This window comes from Muscardinus avellanarius (assembly GCF_963383645.1).
Source record: "Muscardinus avellanarius genome assembly, chromosome: 4".
NCBI classification, from domain to species: domain Eukaryota; kingdom Metazoa; phylum Chordata; class Mammalia; order Rodentia; family Gliridae; genus Muscardinus; species Muscardinus avellanarius.
This window is the reverse complement of record NC_137789.1, coordinates 132,288,967-132,308,363: the sequence shown is the minus strand read 5'-3', so window position 1 is coordinate 132,308,363 and position 19,397 is coordinate 132,288,967.

The following is a 19,397-nucleotide window of genomic DNA, read 5'->3' as shown; positions in this document are numbered from 1 at the left end:
AATGAGGGATATGTTAATTATGCCCAACCAGAAATAACAGTTTTATCCAACACAGGTGCTAAGTTCAGTAGATACTGTGATATCCTACAAAAGAGGAGCCAGCTGGGTGTCCAGAGGTGACTCCACTGAGGTTGGAACAACAGCCATTATGCCTACCGAGGCACCAGTGCCTGTTGAAAGGAGTGGCATTTGTGCTGTGAGGCAAAGCAGGTGCTGGGGCCTCCAAGGCCGGGATTGGAGCCTGCCGAGGGCTGAGGCCGGTGTCGGGACCAACGAGGCTGGGATCAGAGCCTACCGTGAGGCAAGGCTGGTGCCGGGGCCAGCAAGGCCGGGATCGGAGCCTGCCAAGGGGTGAGGCTGGTGCCAGGGCCAGTGAGGCCAGGATCGGGGCCTACTGTGAGACAAGGCCAGTGCTGCGGCCTCCAAGGCTGGGATTGGAGCCTGCCAAGGGGTGAGGCCAGTGTCGGGGCCAGCGAGGCCGGGAACAGAGCCTGTTTGAGGCAGGACCATTCCTGGGGCCTCGGAGGCAGAGATCGGAGCCTGCAGAGAGGTGAGGCCGGTGTCAGGGCCAGCAAGGCTGGGATCAGAGCCTGCTGAGTGGGGAGGCTGGTGCTGGGGTCAGCAAAACCGGGATTGGTGCCTGCCATTTGGTGAGGCTGTAGCTGGAGCCAGCGAGGCTGAGATAGGAGCTAGCCTAGAGACAGTGCTGGGGCCCCCGAGGCTGGGATCGGAGGCTGCCATGAGACAAGGCCGGTACTGGAGCTATGAGGCTGGGAGCAGAGTCTACAAGGTGGCCAAGCTGGTGCTGGGGCCTTCAAGAGTGGGATTGGAACTTGCAAAGTGGCATACACAAAGAAAAATCAAAGAAAATAAAAAAAATTGGATGCTCTCCCTAATATGCAAAACTAGGAAGAAATGGGTAATAGGAGGGAATCTAATGGAAGAAGGGGCCCTATGGAGGAGCAACTAAGGTGACCAATCAGAGGGGATGGGATGGGGGAAGATGGAATCTCTTTAAAGCATATGATGTACGTAAATAAATATATCAATGTTAAACACTAAATCAAGCATGGGATTGAGGGAGGGGGAGGGAGTGGGATGGGGATTGGATAAAGGTTGATTGGATAATGTGTACTTGGATATCCTAACAAGTCTTGTATTCCATTGTGATGTTTGACTACAATGCACTGCTACCGCATATCATGCAGATCTTGAGAAAGCTCGATCAGGGGATCTGCAACAGCGTAGATCCCTCATGAAGTATGTCTAGCATTCCTTTCTTCATAAAATTATTTCAGGATTATTTGGATTAATATGTATAATTGGAATTTTATGTATAAACATTATAACTAAAACTGATGGGGAGCGGCTTGTGAGACTCAGGTGGCAAAGATATCTTCCCAAGAATAAAAATATTGGGCCAAATATTAAGTTCAAACTGACTTTAGTTAGAGCCACTATATACAATTAAATTTGAGAAAGCCTTGTAAAGTGAGACAAAATATACTATGTCCAGCACCCTTGCCCTAAACTTTATAGAAAATAATAATTTTTACTGTCCTTGGCAATCCTGCTTGCATGACTATGCTCTTGCTTTTCTGCCAAAAAAAAATAAAGTATAAAAACTGTAACAAATCCTGAATAAAATGGAAAAGATTGATCTCGTGTGGCAATTCTTTTCTCATTTTGACCTCGGCTCTTTTCTCACTGCACACAAACCTCGACTCTGCTAGGGCGGGACCCCGGCAATGCACGAATAAAAATATATTTAAAAAAAACTTGAAGGCTGGGCGTGGTGGCGCACGCTTGTAATCCCCACGCTTGGGAGGCAGAGACAGGAGGATCGCGTAGGTTCGAAGCCAGCCCCGCGCGCTGGCTTAGGAGACCCTGTTTCCAAATAAAAATGCAAAAATAGGTCTGGGAGTGTAGCCCGGAGGTAGAAGGGCTTCCAGGAACCCCAGTACCACCAAAAAAAAAAAAAAAAAAAAACTTGAAGAAAAAAAAAAAGAAAGGAATGGCATTTGATTGAAAAGACTGAGGACTCCAAGAAATATCTAAAAGAGTTCTGATAAATTGTGGCTGTGCAACACTTTTGCACTTCTTCCCAGCAAGAGAAGCAGTTTATTTGTCCATCCTTTAAATCTGGACTGGCCTTATTGTTTGCTCCAATCAGTAGAATGAGGCAGAGGTGATGCTGGGCCAGTTTGGGAGTCCCTTACTCCAAAGTCCTTGTAGCTTTCACCTTCAGTCTCTTGGGATGCTTCCACCAGAATGACCTAACTATTGGAAGATGAGACATCATGTGGAAAATTGGTCACCTCGAGAGAGATTGGGTAATCCCAGCTCTTCCAGCTGGGGCCCTGGATTGGGGGTGAGGACATTCAGGAATCATTAACCCTTCAGCTGACTCAGTAGATGAATGTAAACACATGGGCAAATCTAGGCAGGAGCAATAAAAGAACCACACAGCCACACAGAATTATGAGAAATAGTAAATCATTGTTTTAAGCCATTTAATGCAGCAATAAGTAACTGAAACCATGTAGAAGGGGTACTTTTATAGTATGTTAAAGTCCTGCATAAACTGATCAGAGCAAGAAACAGTGGAAATTAGATTATTATTGCTAATGGAGATCCCTTTGTATCCAGAAGCCAGTGAGGCCTAAAGAAACTCAGATTATACTAGGAAGGAGGAAAAAGAAAGTCAGTATTTTTCTTGCTCTCTGTTAGAGAACAAATTTTAAGAGATATAGAGGCATTCTAAAGGCACACTAAAGGAAAACTAAAAATGCTAGGAATTCCTTGGTATTACATATAGTTTAGTGATACAGAGGGTTAATGAAATCCCACTGGAGTAGGCAGAAGTTTACTCTGGTAGGAACGAAGCTGGCTTATTCAAACCTAGACCTTTGGTTTGAATAATAATAATAAAAAAACCAGAAGATACTTGCTCTATTTATATCAAAACAAAAAAAGCCTGAATGATAACTATAGATTTTCACAAATTTGTCAGTGAAAACACACACCAAAAAAAAAAAAATCCTAAATGAATTGAAGTGGGGGTCATAAAACTATGGTCCAGGGTTGTAAATTAGTGCCAGCCCCCCCCCACCCCATGGAAATCAGTTATGAAAGTTTCTCAAAAGACTAGGAATGGACCCACCATATGACTTAACCATACCACTCCTAGGTATCTTTCCAAATGATTAAAGTTAGAATACTATAATGATACATGTATACTCATGTTTATAGCACAATAGCCAAATTATGAAACCAACCTCACTGTTCCTTAATAGATGAATGAATAAAGAAAATCTGGCATATATACACACAATGGGATTTTACTCAGCCATAAAGAACAAATTTATAGGAAAATGGATGGAACTAGAGAATATTATGCCAAATGAGACCATCCAGTCTCGTGGGTCATTTGTTTTCTCTCCTCTGTGGAAACTAGAACAAAAATAGGAAACAAAAAGGACTTTTGTCAGGTGAGGAGAGAGACCAATAGAACAGTGGAAGAGGATGGGGGAGAGAGGACGGGAGGGGAAAACACTCCTTGAGGAAAGGAACAGTTCAGATGGTTTATGTCCACAGTGAAGACATCACCACCAAACTCACCAACATGTACGGGGAGGGAGGAAGGGGAGCGGGATAAGGGAACACACCAAGTGAGGTGTGCACATACTTATTTCACTTTGAATTTCACTGTGTTGTCTAATCACAATGCACCAGTAAAAGCATATGAAAATAAATGAAAAGTCAGGACAGTTTGTGTGACTCCTTGATAAAAATTACATATCTACATTTATGGATTCAAGTAATATAAATGAACTATAAATTGTGGTTCTCTTTGGGATGTGAGAGAGCAGGGGCTTCTGAGACCTCTGCTTTTTTACATTATACACTTGGAAAGCAGGAAATTAACACCCAAGTTCCTGCAGCCAAAAATAGGTACTAAGAAAACTTACAAGCCATTGCTGTGCCGTTATCTGCAATCTTCTTAAATTATTAAGAATACTAAAAGTATCAAGAGACTGAATGGGAGCTGGGCATGGTGGTGCATGCCTGTAATCCCAGTACTTGGGAGGCTGAGACAGGAGGATCTCAGGTTCAAGGATAGCCTCAGCAAGTAGTGAGGCTCTCATCAAAAAATTTAAAAAAAATAGGGCTGAGGGTATAATTTGGAGGTAGACTGCTCCTGTGTTCAATCCCCAGTCCCAAAAGGAGAAAAGAAAGATAGAAAGAGACAAAGACAGAGAGGCAGAGATAGAGAGACTGAATGAACTGAATGAGAACTGAGTGTAGTGCCACAAACCTGTAATCCCAGTACTTGGGAGACTATGACAGGAGGATAGTGGGTTCAAGGCCAGCCTCAGCAACTTAGTGAGGCCCTTTGCAATTTAGTGAGATGCTTCAAAATTAAAAATAGGGCTGGGGACAAGAGGTATAGCTCAGAGGCAGAAGGCCCCTGGGGTTAATACACACACACACACACACACACACACACACACACACACACTGAATGAGGCAAATGATTTTTAAAGAAAATCACAGATAATAAAGTATGGCATTAACAACTAGAAAGATCTAAAAAGATTTGTTGAATAGAGAATGGTTTTGATTTTTTTTTTTTTTTTTTTTTTTTGGTGGTCCTGGAGTTCCTGGAAACCCTTCTACCTCTGGGCTACACTCCCAGACCTATTTTATAGTTGTTTATTTGGAAACAGGGTCTCCTAACTGTGCAATCCTCCTGTCTCTGCCTCCCAAGCACGGGGATTACAAGCGTGCGCCACCACGCCCAGCTGGTTTTGATTTTTAAAAGATGGTCACTGCCGGGCATGGTGGCGCATGCTTATAATCCCAGCGATTGGGAGGCTGAGACAGGAGGATCGCACAGGTTTGAAGCCAGCCTCAGCTACTTAGTGAGGCTCTCAGCAACTTAGTAAGACCCTACTTCCAAATAAAGTATAAAATAGGTCTGGGACTATAGCCAAGAGGTAGAAAAGCCTCTGGGTTCCACTCCCAGTACCACAAAAATAAATAAATAAATAAATAAATAAATAAATACATTAATTAATTAGAGATGGTCACTGAAAACCAGAATGAACACTTTAAGAACAAACCATAGAATCAAATGTAATCCTTCTTTTATGTGATAATTAAATTGGCAACAGGCATCATGTATCTTGAACTCAGCAAGGCATCTGATGAGATATATCATGATTTCTACATAGTTCAAGAAACTTAAACTGGATGAGAATATATTTTCATGGATCTTTAGCTGGTTGAACAACTATATATTCAAAGAAATTAGAATAATATGACCTGAGGGAAGCTCTTATTTATTTATTTATTTATTTATTTATTTATTTATTTTTATGGGTCTGGAGATGGAACCCAGGGACATTTGATCTCTGAACTACACCTCCTGCCCCATTTTTTTATTCTTTATTTTTTATTTTTTTATTATTTTTTTATTATTTTTTTATTGGTGCAATGTATTCATACATCATAATGGTATAAAGAAAATACTTTTGTAGACATACATGCACACATCGCCCAGTTAGCCCCTACCCGATCCCCACCCCGTTCCCTCCCCATCCCTCCTTTCCATGCTTGGCTTAGTGGTTGACAACTAGTTTTATAGCAATTTATCCAATATTAACAATGATAATCTCACAAAACAGTTTCATTTGTCTGATACCAAGCTTTTGATGACTAAAAGATAACAGTTCAATATTTCTTTTTGCTTTCTTTCTTACCAGAGAATATTTTTTTCTTTTCTTTTTTTTTTTTAGGTGAAGCTATCATACATTTATTTATTTATTTTTCAGAAAAAATCTATCCTGATATGGAATATGGACTCTAGATGCCCAAAACAATCTCAAAGAAGAACAAAGCTAGAAGATGTATATTCTCTGATTTCAAAACCATATAAAGCTACAATAATTGAAATAGTGTAGTACTGTTATAAAGGCAGATATATAAACCATTGGAGTTAAATAAAAGCCTAGAGCTAAATTCTTCCATATATTGTCAAGTTATTTTTGACAAGGTTTCCACGAACATTTGGTGGAGGAAATAATAATCTTTTAACTAAATATTGTTGAAAAATAATAATTACATGAAAAAGAATAAAATTGGACCCTTAACTAACACCACATACAAATATTAACTCAAAATAGATAAAAGACCTAAATATAAATCTTAATACTATAAACTTTTAGAAGAAAATCTGGGTCATAAAACCTCACAACATTGAAATTGGCAGTGATCTCTTGGATATGATTTCAATGGCACAGGTAACAGAAGAGTATACAAACTCCCTAAAAGAATAAAAAAATTGTATATCCAAAGACAATGTAAACAGAGTTAAAAGTTACTGATAGAATGGGATAAAATATTTCCAAATGCTATATCTGAAGGTATATTAATATTCCAACTAGAAATCCTAAAAATTAGCAACAATAAAAGCAAACAATACAATTTAGAAATAGGTAAAAGACTAACATAAATAATGAATCTCCAAAGATAGCCAATCTTAGTTGTCTGTTGGATGGAAAATCTTGTTTCTCTGGTTCTGGTGTGTGTTACCTATTTCTTCTTTGTAGTTAATCTCTTTGAGTATTTTCTCTAGCGCTGGTTTTGAAGACATAAATTCCTTCAGTTTCTGTTTGTCCTGGAAGCTTCTTATTTCCCCATCTAATTTGATAGAAAGTTTTGCTGGGTAGGAAATTTTTGGCTGGAAGATGTTTTTTTTCAGAATTTGGAATATGTTACTCCAAGCCCTTCTGGCTCTCATGACTTGGTTTGGGAAGTCTGGAGTGATTCTAATTGGTTTGCCTCTGAATGTCACTTGGCCTTTTGTTTTTGTTGCCTTTAAGATTCTCTGCTTGGCTTCCACATTGGTCATTTTGACAATTATGTGGCGTGGGTATCCTCTTCTCTGATCCTCTCTAAAGGGAGTTCTATAAGTTTCCTGGACCTGTGTATCAACCTCTTGCTCTATGTTTGGAAAATTTTCTGCTATTATTTCCTTGAAAAGATCAATACCTTTGGTTTCACCTTTTTTTCTCTCCTCTATTCCAATTATTCTTAGGTTAGCTCTCTTAAAATGGGCCCATATTTCTTCAATGTCAGATTCCTGCTGTCAGATTTTTTTTTCTAAATTAGAAACTATGTGTTCATTTTTTGAATGATCATCTTCTAGGAGCGAGATTCTATTCTCCATGTAGTCTAATCGGTTGTTTGTACTTTGAATTGAGGCCTTTACTTCATTAATTGCATCCTTTATCTCTCTTTGGCTCTCTCTGAATTCTTTTCGAAACACCTCTATTATTTCTAAAGTTATTTTCCTGATTTGATCTTCTAGAAATCTCTGAATTTCTGTTTTATCAGGTTCTGATGTTGTGGGGTTGTGGGCATTCATTACTCCATTGTTATTCCTCTTTCCCATGATTTCGGAAGTTTGTGCCTTCTCTGGGTTCTTCCCTGGTTCACTACGACTTCACTTAAGGTGTTGTGGATCTCGAGTCTGTGGTATCTCAGTCCCCACTACTCCTTTACTGGGTTGTATCGCAGAGTCTCAGACCCAGGAAGTCAATCGAGACTGCTTTAGACCATGGGGGGGGTGCCAGGTTGGGCGTTCTCCTATGGTGTGATATCTCTGCCACCACCACTCCCCCACTGGGTCAAGTCCCTGGGTTACAGTACTGGGATTTCTCCTCTAGGGGCTGCAATTTGACTCACTGTTGAGTGCGCAGATGGAGCTGTCGTGGACTCGGTGAATTCGCTGCTGTTGCCCCCAGTAGCAATATGGCGCCGCTGCCACGCCCTCAGCTGTGAGGCTGGCGTATTTCTTTTCTGTTTTTGAACTCCACTCTGAGTCCCTGCAGGGTGCGCTGAACTCAGCCCCTGGGAGCTTTAGCTGCTCCCTGCGCTGAGAAATCTGCCAAATCCCGCCCGGCTGTCCTGTCCGCAGCGGCTCACCTCAGCTCGCTGTCCGCCGCTCCTCTCTGGAGCTTGAGGCTTTTGAGTGTGTTGGTCTTGTGCCGTCCGGTGAACTCGCCGCTGCCGCCAGCAGTAAGGCGCTGCTGCTGCGTTCTCGGGCGTGAGGCCAGCGTATCTCCTCTCTGGTTTCTGAACTCTGTTATGAGTTCCCTTCCTCTCTGGAGCCTGGTGCTGCAAGGCAAAATGGCGCCCGCCACTTCACGCTGCGGCTCTGGCTGCAGCACTGTGGTCTGGTTTCTGGTGTCTCATTTTTCCAGCCCTCTTTTTCTCTGTCCCTTAAAATTACATTTTTTTGTTTCTCCACTGATGGTGTTTTCTGGCTATGAAAGGCGCTGATTTTGTGGTAATAGAGATTGGTTGTTAGCGGGGCTCGTAAGCCCCATTTTGCTCCGTCGCCATCTTCCCGGAAGTCTTTATTCTTTATTTTGAAACAGGGTCTCACTAAGTGGCAGAGGGACTCACCAAGTAGATGAGGATGTCCGTGAACCCCGATCCTCTGGTCTCAGCCTCCCAATACAGGGATTACAAGCGTGAGCCTCCATGCCCGGCAAAGAGGCTTTTATTCATCCATAAAGAAGAATAGCTCAACTGGGCTGGTGGTGCATTCCTGCAATCCTAGTACTTGGGAGGCTGAGAAAGGAGGGTCACAGTTTCGAAGCCAGCTTCAGCAACTTAGTGAGGCTCTCAGCAACTTTGCAAGACTCTCCTTCAAAACAAAAAAATAAAATGGGGCTGGGAGTGTAGATTGGAAGTAGAATGTCCCTGGTTTCAATCCCCAGAACCTCAAAAGAAGAAGGAAAAGGAGGAGGAGGAAGAGGAGGAGAACATCACTTTCAAATTTTTATCAGTGACTTACAGGTAGTAGTAGAATTTGCATTTAGTGGATATCTATATATGTCATAAATACATTTTTGTTAGGTATTCTAAAAGTTTTTATCTTATTTAATCTTCCCAACAATTCTATGTGATAATATCTTTATTATTATTTTTTTCACCAGTTAGGAAACTGAGGTTCAGAAAAGTGAAGAAAATGGTCCTATATTCCAGAAATTCCAAAGCCTAATGCTCCACATCTGCATGGCACAAACCCCAGCAAGTGCCCTCCCACTCCCTGAAGGAGGTAGGAGACAAGAATTTGCTCTGGGGAGAAGGTTCAACCAGAAGATCTGTAAGGTTTTGTGTTTAATGAATACAAAGATTATACGAAAGATAAAGTAGTGTGACAATTTCCTTTACCTAAGTTTCCACCATAGGATTTCTTTAAATCGCAAGCTTTCCTGGTGCCATGAACATCTAATCTATTTTTTTATTTTTTATTTTAATTATTTATTGTGTGTGTGTGTGTGTTACTGAGGGTGGAACCCAGGGGCTTTCTTACCTCCGGGCTATACTCCCAGACCTATTTTTTTTTTTTATATTTTGTTTGGAAACAAGGTCTCACTCACTAAGTTGCTGAGAACCTCACTAAGTAGCTGAGGCTGGCTTAGAACCTGTGCGATCCTTCTGTCTCAGCCTCCCAAGCGCTGGGATTACAAGTGTGCGCCCGGCCTAATATAAATATAACAGTAACACACAGAATCTTTACATATGTGAAACTTTAGGAATACTCCTGTTCTAGCAGATAAGGTTTACTGTGAATTCTCTCTTAAAGTATCATTGTTCTTTTTTTTTCTTCTTCTTCTTCAGTACTGGGGATTGAACCCAGGGGCATTCTACCTCTGAGCTACACCCCCAGCCCGATTTTTATTCTTTATTTTGAAACAGGATCTCACTAAATTGCAGAGTACCTCACTAAGTAGCTGAAGCTGTCTGTGAGCCTGTGATTCTCGTGTCTCAGCCTTTTATGTACTGGGATTTCAAGCGTGCGCCACCATGACTTGCTGAAATGGCTTTTCTGTGACATGATTTTTCCCAAATCTCTTTATGGTTTCTTAAAATCCATCCATCCATCCATCCATCCATCCATCCATCCATCCATCCATCCCTCCCTTTCTCTCTCTCTCTCTCTCTCTCTCTCTCTCTCGTATTAGGGATTGGACCTAGGATTCAATTCTACCTCTAGACTGCACCTTTATCCCTTTTTATTTTTAAACAGGGTCTTGCTAAATTGCTGAGGCTGTCCTCAAACCTGTAAACCTCCTGTTTTAGCCTCCCAACTACTGAGATTACAGGCATACACCACTACAGCCAGCTCCAAAAATCTCTTCTTAATGGCTCAATAAATATAATGATGGGCCCCTTGATGATGTTTCAGTTAATGATGACAGTGCTCCTATAAGATTTTATTGCCTACTGACATGGCTGTCTTAGTTTGCGAAAGTATACTCTATGATGTTTGCACAATGAAATTTCCTAATGATGCATTACTTAGACATATCCTGGTCAGTGATGCAGGATTGTGATTACACAAAGATGATATAAAAGGAAATGTTTAACCAGAATGACTCAGAAAAAAAATGCTATATCATCCTACTTAGCACACATATTTTAATTAGTAAGTTATTAATTAAATAAGTTATTTATTAATTAAAAGTTGTTGATTAAATGACTTTTAAAAATCTATAGAAATTCCCAATGTTTAAGATAGCCAAAGAGTTGTGTATTTTTGGTTAATGATTAGAGAGATGTTTTTTTTTGTGTGTGTGTGTGTGGTACTAGAAACCCTTCTACCTCCAGGCTACACTCTCAGACACCTATTTTTAAAATATGTTTATTTGGAAACAGGGTCTCTTAAGCCAGCGCAGCTGGCTTCGAGCCTGCGCCATCCTCCTGTCTCCGCCTCCCAAGCGCGGGGATTACAAGCGTGTGTCACCACACCCAGTGCTAGAGAGAAATTTAAGAAAGGTTTTTCTTTCTTTCTTTGTTTCTTTTTGTTTTGTTTTGTTCGTACTGGGAATGAAACCCAGGGCCATTCTTCCTCTGAGCTATACCCCCAGCCCTATTTTTTATTTTTTATTTTAAAACAGTGTCTCACATTGCTGGGCGTGGTGGCTCACGCTTGTAATCCCCACACTTGGGAGGGGGAGACAGGAGGATCGTGCAGGTTCGAAGCCAGCTTCGCTGGCTTAAGAGACCCTGTTTAAAAAAAAAACAAAACAGTATAAAATAGGTCTGGGAGTGTAGTCCTGAGATAGAAGGGCTTCCAGGAACCCCAGTACCACCACAAACAAACAAACAAACAAAGAAACCAAACAGTGTCTCACTGAGTTGCAAAGGGCCTAAGTAGCTGAGGCTGTCTGTGAACCACGATCCTCCTGTCTCAGCCTCCCAAATGTTGGATTACAAGCCTGCACCACCATGCCCAACTAGGTTTTTCTTTCTTGTGAAGTATCTTAAAATAAATACCCCGCCGGGCGTGGTGGCACACACTTGTAATCCCAGCGCTTGGGAGGCTGAGACAAGAGGATTGCACAGGTTCAAAGCCAGCCTCAGCTGCTTAGTGAAGCTCTCAGCAACTTAGTGAGACCCTGCTTCCAAATAAAATAGAAAATAGGTCTGGGGGTATAGCCCGAAGGTAGAAAGCCTCTGGGTTCTACTCCCAGCACCACACACACACACACACACACACACACACACACACTAATAAATAAATAAATAACCCCAATTTATGTGGGGTTGAATAAAAAACTTCACATTTATTATTATTATTATTATTATTATTATTATTATTATTATTATTAGTGGTGGTACTGGGGTTCCTGGAAACCCTTCTACCTCCGGGCTATATACCCAGACACCTATTTATATTTTTATTTGGAAACAGGGTCTCTTTTTTGGTGGGGGGGGGTCCTTTTTTTGTGTGTGTGGTACTGGGGTTTCTGGAAGCCCTTCTACCTCCGGGCTACACTCCCAGACCTATTTTTATATTTTTATTTGGAAACAGGGTCTTTTAAGCCAGCACAGCTGGCTTAGAATCTGCGCGATCCTCCTGTCTCCACCTCCCAAGCGTGGGGATTACAAGCCTGCGCCACCACGCCCGGCCTTGGAAACAGGGTCTCTTAAACAAGAGAGGCTAGCTTAGAACCTGCGGATCCTCCTGTCTCCGCCTCCCAAGCACGGGGATTACAAACATGCGCCACCAGGCCCAGCTTTCCTTCACATTTTAAATTGGGCCTAAGAATCTATGTACTTACAGAAAAATTAAAACTGTAACCATAAAATAATCACTCATAAATTCTTCCATCAAAGATAATCTGAACATTTTTGTGCTTCTAAGTAGAACAAAAAATCTTTTTATAATATCCAGAGACCAAAAGGACAGTTAAATTAACACTATTTTGATATTTTATTTTATTGTAAAACTTTCAATTATAAAAACTTGAAACAGTGAAATTCATTGGGAGGAATAAATTGCAAAAATCATTTAAATAATGAGTGGACTCATTGAATTAGACTTAAAACCTACTCAAAAAGTCAAGTATTGCTGGGCGTGGTGGTGCACGCTTGTAATCCCCGCACTTGAGAGGTGGAGACAGGAGGATTGTGCAGGTTCGAAGCCAGTGTCGCTGGCTTAAGAGACCCTATTTCCAAATAAAAATATAAAATAGGTCTGGGAGTATCCCGGAGGTAGAAAGAACGGTTCCATCCCCAGTACCCCCCCGCAAAAAAAAGTATCAAAAGTTTATGTTTATTTATTTATTTATTTATTTATTTATTTATTTATTGGTGGTGCTGGGGTTCCTGGAAGCCCTTCTACCGCTGGCTACACTCCCAGACCTATTTTTTATATATTTTTTAAATTTGGAAACAGGGTCTCTTAAGCCAGCAAGGCTGGCTCCGAACCAGTACGATCCTCCTGTCTCCACCTCCCAAGCGGGAGGATTACAAGCGTGCACCACCACGCCCGGCTTATTTATTTATTTATTTATTTATTTAATTTTTGTGGGTCTGTGATGGAACCCAGGGGCATTCAACCTCCAAGATCCTCTGGTCTCAGCCTCCCAAATACTGGGATTACAAGCATGTGCCACTATGCCTGGCAGTTTATGTAATTAAAAAAAAAAATAACACATATACTCTAAAAAAAGTGCTGGGGATTTAGGTCAGTGGTAGAGTGCCTGCTTGCCTCACTTGCATGAGGCCCTGGTTTCAATCTTCAACACTGAAAAATAAATAAGTAAATAAAGTTATCAGTGGTACAGAATCATTCTTAGTATGTAAAAAGGATAAGCTTTTAACTTTTGACAAACTAGAGTTGAATGGGATGTTTTCTGAACATCAGAATGTCAACATAGAAAAAAAGTAATGAATTTCAAAATTTACTTCACATAATTTCATAAAATATATTCTTTTTCTGGTACTGAGTATTGAACTCAGGCATTCTACCTCCAAGCTACACCCGCCCCTATTTTTTATTCTTTACTTTGAAACAAAGTCTCACTAAGTTGCAGAGACCTCACTAAGTAGCTGAGACTTTCCATGAAGCCACTGAATCCACGATCTTCCTGTCTCAGGCTTCCAAGTACTGGGATTACAAGCATGTGCCATCATATCTGGCTTTAAAATATATTCTTCATAGGTCAAAAAACAACAGGAAAAAGTGGGCTAGCATAAAAAGAAATGTACAGGAGGGCAAAATACTCTTCCCACATTCTGTGGTGGAGGTGGAGGGAAGAGGGTGGTATCAGAAAACAGAGAAATGGGTTTATATAATTTTTCTTAATTTTCAAAATGTAATCTTATAAGGCAAATATTAATATGAAGTAGTCAAATAAAAACATACTCGACAAAAACCACGAGTAGGGGCAGATAAACAGTAAATTGTCACATGAAAAACATGTAGCTTTACTAGCAATTAACTACAAGGAAATTATCTTAAAATTCTACAAGAAGCCGGGCATGGTGGTACATACCTGTAACCCCAATACTTGGGAAGCTAGAACAGGAGGATCATGGGTGCAAGGCCAGCCTCAGCAATTTAGGAGACCCTTCAGAACTTAGTGAGCTCCTCAGCTACTTAGGCCCTCTGCAACTGTTTCAAAATAAATAATTAAAAAATAGGGCTGGGGGGTGCAGCTCGGAGGAAGAATTCTCCTGGATTCAATCCCCAGTACTGCAAAAACAAAAACAAAAACAAAAACAAAAAAACTAAGAAAATATTAAGAGATCAGAGTCAACCAGTAGGCAAAACATGAGGAGGAAGGAGGGAAGAAATGGGGTGGGAAATGGGGAAGGGCTAAATGAGTGATGTGTGCAGGTGTGCTTCTACTATCTTGTATCCCATTAAGATGTAGGACTACAATTCACCAATAAAAAAATTAAGAGAAAGAAAAGAAACACTTATTGCCTTTTAGTATAGTATTCAAATTATCTGAAAAAAAAAAACATTCCTCTTCTCCACTGCAAATATCTATGAAACAAATTTTCTTCTAAAAAAAACCTCACACATTTGTGTGTTTAATATATGCTCACATTCATATGATGAAATTTGGGGAGAGTGCTTTTATTAGCTTTTTACTTGTTGCTGGGGACATATTTGAGGGACTACCAATGGTAATTTGCAAGAGAAACTAAAGTACAAAGGACCCATACTTTATTTAAAGGATGTATGTGTGGTGTGTGGAGGGTATACTTGGATTGAATCCAGGGGTGTTCTATCACTGAGATATATCCACAACCCTTTTTACTTTTTATTTGGAGACAGGGTCTTGCTAAGTTGCTGAGGCTGGTCTCAAATCTGCAATCCTCCTGTCTTGGCTTCCCAAGTACTGGGATTGCAGTCATGTACCATCATGCCTGCTTTAAAGGATATTTTGAAATGTGTTGCTTTAGCTGGGTATAGTGGCACATGCCAGTAATCCCAGTACTTAGGAGGCTGAGGCAGGATTGTAGATTAGTGACCAGCCTTCACAACTTTGTAAGATCCTCAGCAACTTAGCGAGAGCCTGTTTCAAGATTAAAAAAACAAAAACAAAAACAAAAACCACTCTAAAACACACAACGTTCTTAAATATACCGAAAACATTCTAAAACACACAACGTACTTAAATATACCGAAGTCAACCACTAAGCCAAGCAAGAGAAGGAGAGATGGGGAAGGAATGGGGTGGGAATTGGGTAGAGGCATACAAGTTTTTTACCCCAATATTATGTATGAATATAATGCACCAATAAAAAATTTAAAAATACATACATAAATGTATACATGCATGCTAAGGGTATAGCATGCAGGTAGAATGTTCCTGGGTTCAATCACCAGTACAAACACACACACACACACACACACACACACACACACACACACACACACAGAAAGAAACCTTTATTTCAATCTTAAATTTTTTTGCTATGGAGGCTACAAACATAGAGCAGCAAGTATCGCAGAGCATTGTGAAATTGGACTAAATAAGTAAAATGTGCTGTTCTCATAATCATGACTTTTGACAAGAAATACAACTGAGGGAGCATGGTGGCGCACACTTGTAGTCCCAGTACTTGAGAGGATGAGACAGAAGAATCACAGGTTCGCAGCCAGCCTCCGCTACTTATGCCCTCCGAAACTTAGTGAGACCCTGTTTCAAAATAAAGAATAGCCGGGCGTGGTAGCGCACACTTGTAATCCCAGTGCTTGGGAGGCTGAGACAGGAAGATTGCACAGGTTTGAAGCCAGCCTCAGCTACTTAGTGAGGCTCTCAGCAGCTTAGTGAGACCCTGTTTCCAAATAAAGTATAAAATAGGTCTGGGAGTATAGCCTGGAGGTAGAAAGCCCCTGGGTTCCATCCCCAGCACCCCACACACATAAATAAATAAATAAATAAATAAATAAATAAATAAATAAATAAATAAATAAATGGAAAAAAAAAGAAAAAAGAACTATAACTGCATCATTTACCTAAGAAGAGATTCTGTTCCTCTTTGGTCTCTAAAAAGAGAAGGGCCATCATTTAAACATCTTGTGAGTGAACCCTTGGGAATGACTTGAAGATAACCAAACAGAATAACTTACTTACTTATGCCCTATCTTCACAGGAACAATAATTGTCTTCTAAGCAGTTTCAAAGTATAAAGTGCATTCTCTATAAAAATGACAACATTCTGAGTGGCCTGAGCAAGGCAGAAGGAGATTTAGAGGCCTTTGAACTCATCAACCAGTAAATAAACCTGTTTGTTTTCTAATATCAGTTGATTGTCACTACATTGAACTCAGAAAAAGGTCATTTCCGGATCTTCTGGAAGTAGAAGGCACCAGCAAACTTCTCTCTCTCTCTCTCTCTCTCTCTCTCTCTCTCTCTCTCTCTCTCTCTCTCTCTCTCTCTTGGCCCTGGGGATGGAACTCAAAGCCGTTCTATCTCCAAGCCATACTCCCAGCCCAATTTTCTTTCTTATTTGGAAACAGTCTTGCTAGGTTGCTGAGAGCCTCGCTAAGTTGTTGAGGCTGACTTTAAACCTGTGATCCTCCTGTCTCAGTATTGGGATTACAAGCATGTGTCACCATGCCCAGCCTTCTGGCTTCTCAAGGGCATAAGTTCCTGATATTCCTTGCCAGATGGATGCAGTTACCTAGAGTTAAGTCTATCCCTGAAGTTAACAGCCTTCTCTAAAACATGGGAAGATAATGACTTCTACAACATTATCAGGGATAGGAAAAGAAGAGGGGAGAGATGAAGTCTGAGTAAAAAAATCAATTATGTCCACTGGAAATTAGCCCTTAGTTTTATTCTAGTGCAGACTGAGAATATATGGAAACAATCTCTGTCATGCAGTAAAAAGATTTGAACTGGTTTACAAAAGTACATAAAATACAACAAGATGAAATGAGTGCAGAAAAAAACAGAAAGAAAAAACAAGGAACAAGCCAATTATACATAATTCATTCACAAGATGAGTGAATGTCCCTGTCTATATGTGGGTTACAAATCTGACTCCAAGCTTCCTATCAAAGAAAGGAGGGGAAGCCGGACATGGTGGCGCATGCTTGTAATCCCTGTGCTTGGGAGGCTGAGACAGGAGGATCACACAGGTTCGAAGCCAGCCTTAGCTACTTAGTGAGGCTCTCGGCAACTTAGCGAGACCCTGTTTCCAAATAAAATATAAAATAGGTCTGGGAGTATAGCCCAGAGGTAGAAAGCCTCTGGGTTCTACCCCAGTACCACCAAAAAAAAAAAAAAAAAAAGGAGGGGAACTTAGTAACTATCAGTCAGGCCTCTTTTGATCACAAGTGATAGAGATCCAAATCAAACTGGCATAAATAAACAAAACAAAATAAAAAAGAGAAATGTATTGGCTCATTTAATAGACAAGTCCAGGAATGGGTCTAACTTTAGATCATATGGGTCCAATTACTCAAACAATGTCCCCAGGACTTTTTTTCTTAACTTTTTATTGGTGCATTGTAGTCATGCATCTTAATGGAGTACAAGATGGTGGAGACATACATGCATGCATTGCCCAATTAGTCCTTACCCAATTCCTTCCCCATATCCTTCTCCCCCTTCCTTCTCCTGTTTGGCTTAGTGATTGGCTTTGATGTTTATTAATGTATATCCACCCCCCGAGCTACACCCTCAGCCTTATTTTTTTATTCTTTATTTTGAAAAAGGTCTCACTGAGTTGCAAAGGGCGTAAGTAGCTGAGGCTGTCTGTAAACCAGGATTCACCTGTCTCAGCCTCCCAAATGCTGATATTATAAATGTGCACCACCTTACCTGGCTGAAACATATTATTATTGATAATTTGTTTCTACTAGGAAGTATATAATGGCTGAAATGAATTACTAATGCTGAAAGAAATTTACAAATGGAAAAACTAAATTCTGGAAAAGTCACTTTGTTAGTTAAGGTTCTGGTAGGAGATAGATGATATACTTTAACAGGTATATTTCAAAAGAGTATAATAAACTGTATGGTATGGGCATGATTTAGGAAAATCAACAGGAAATAAATAATACAGTATGCAAGCTAGTCCTGTTTGGAGTTATTACTACCCATAAGCCTAAAGAGGGAAGGGGGAGGGTCTAGTTGTTGGAACTCAGTAAGAGTATGAAAAGAGACAACTGATAGAAGAATCCATTACCCAAAAGGGATGCAGCTAAGTCACAACAATATGATAGCCTGCTCTTTTCCCCTAGGCAAAGTGTGGTACACATGTGGTAGGTGTGATGGGAGATATACAAAATTAAGGAGACTTCTGGTATTTTAGTTTTCTATCCTCAAAATACTAATAATACTGATTTGTATACATGAAATAACCAGCAAATATTTTTAAACAGGACTAAAGTGTAGAATCAAGGTAGGAATTACCTTATGCTTCTTTTATATCACAGAGTGGAGGGCACAAAGTAAGTGCTGGCTCCAATACTCAATGGCTGGCTTCCTGGGAAAAGCTTTTAAACTACTGAAGACTGATACTAAAAAACTAACCTAGGAGAAAAGAATTAACATTTAATGAGTCTATGCACCTGGTAGTTTAATATTTTATTTAAACAGAAACTATGAATAAGTTACTATACCTGATTTACAAACAAGGGAGTTAAAATTCAAGAAATGAAGGTAATCCTCTCCTCATAAACTAGGAACCAGAACATCACATGTCTGGGTAGGCGCGTCTGATCTGTCTAGGAATTCTGCTCTTTGTACCACATCCACATACCAGAAGCATCTTAATGCAGAAGACTTAGGAATCTGGGGGCCTAGTGTTCAAGTCTCATAAGCAACATTCATTTGTCATTAAATCTGAAGCAATTCACATTACCTCAGATCCCCCACTAATCTGCTAAAATAAAATAGATATGACAAGACCTGCTTTTTGGGGGAATCACACAGTAAAGTCCAAACATGGAGGAAGGTCAGAACAAAACACTGAATATGATTATATTTGCATGTGTATATGAACTGAGTCTAGGAACCTTTATACTCTGTTTCCCAACCCTAGGAATTTTTATGCTGTACCAGTTCAGTCTGTACCCTTAGCATCTTACCTGATGAGTATATAGAAGAGAAAATGAAGAAAAAGCAAAATGAAACATAAACTTCCCTTTCATATTTTGCTACAGCCTGTATTCAATGTAAGAATAAGAGACTATATCAGAATAAAATGGAAATTTTTATTTTACAAATGAAAAGGCAAAATATTGCTACACTCTGAATTAATACCTTGCATTGAATTTTCTCAGTTCATCAATTCAGTTCCACTGAAAACAGACTAAGTCTCTATCTGTTGAAGAAGCACAGACCAGATTTAACCATGATGATCCAATGGTTGGCAAAAGTAGCAAAGAAAGTGACTGTCTCTCTGCTTTAAATTCTTTTTCCTCTTGGACACATACACCATGGCCACATGAAACCTAAAACAAAGACTGTGACTATCCTGGCCAGAGAAGGTTAAAGCTGCATTGCAGTGGATTGTAGATGATATTTTTATCTTCATACTGTGATATTCATGTCTCT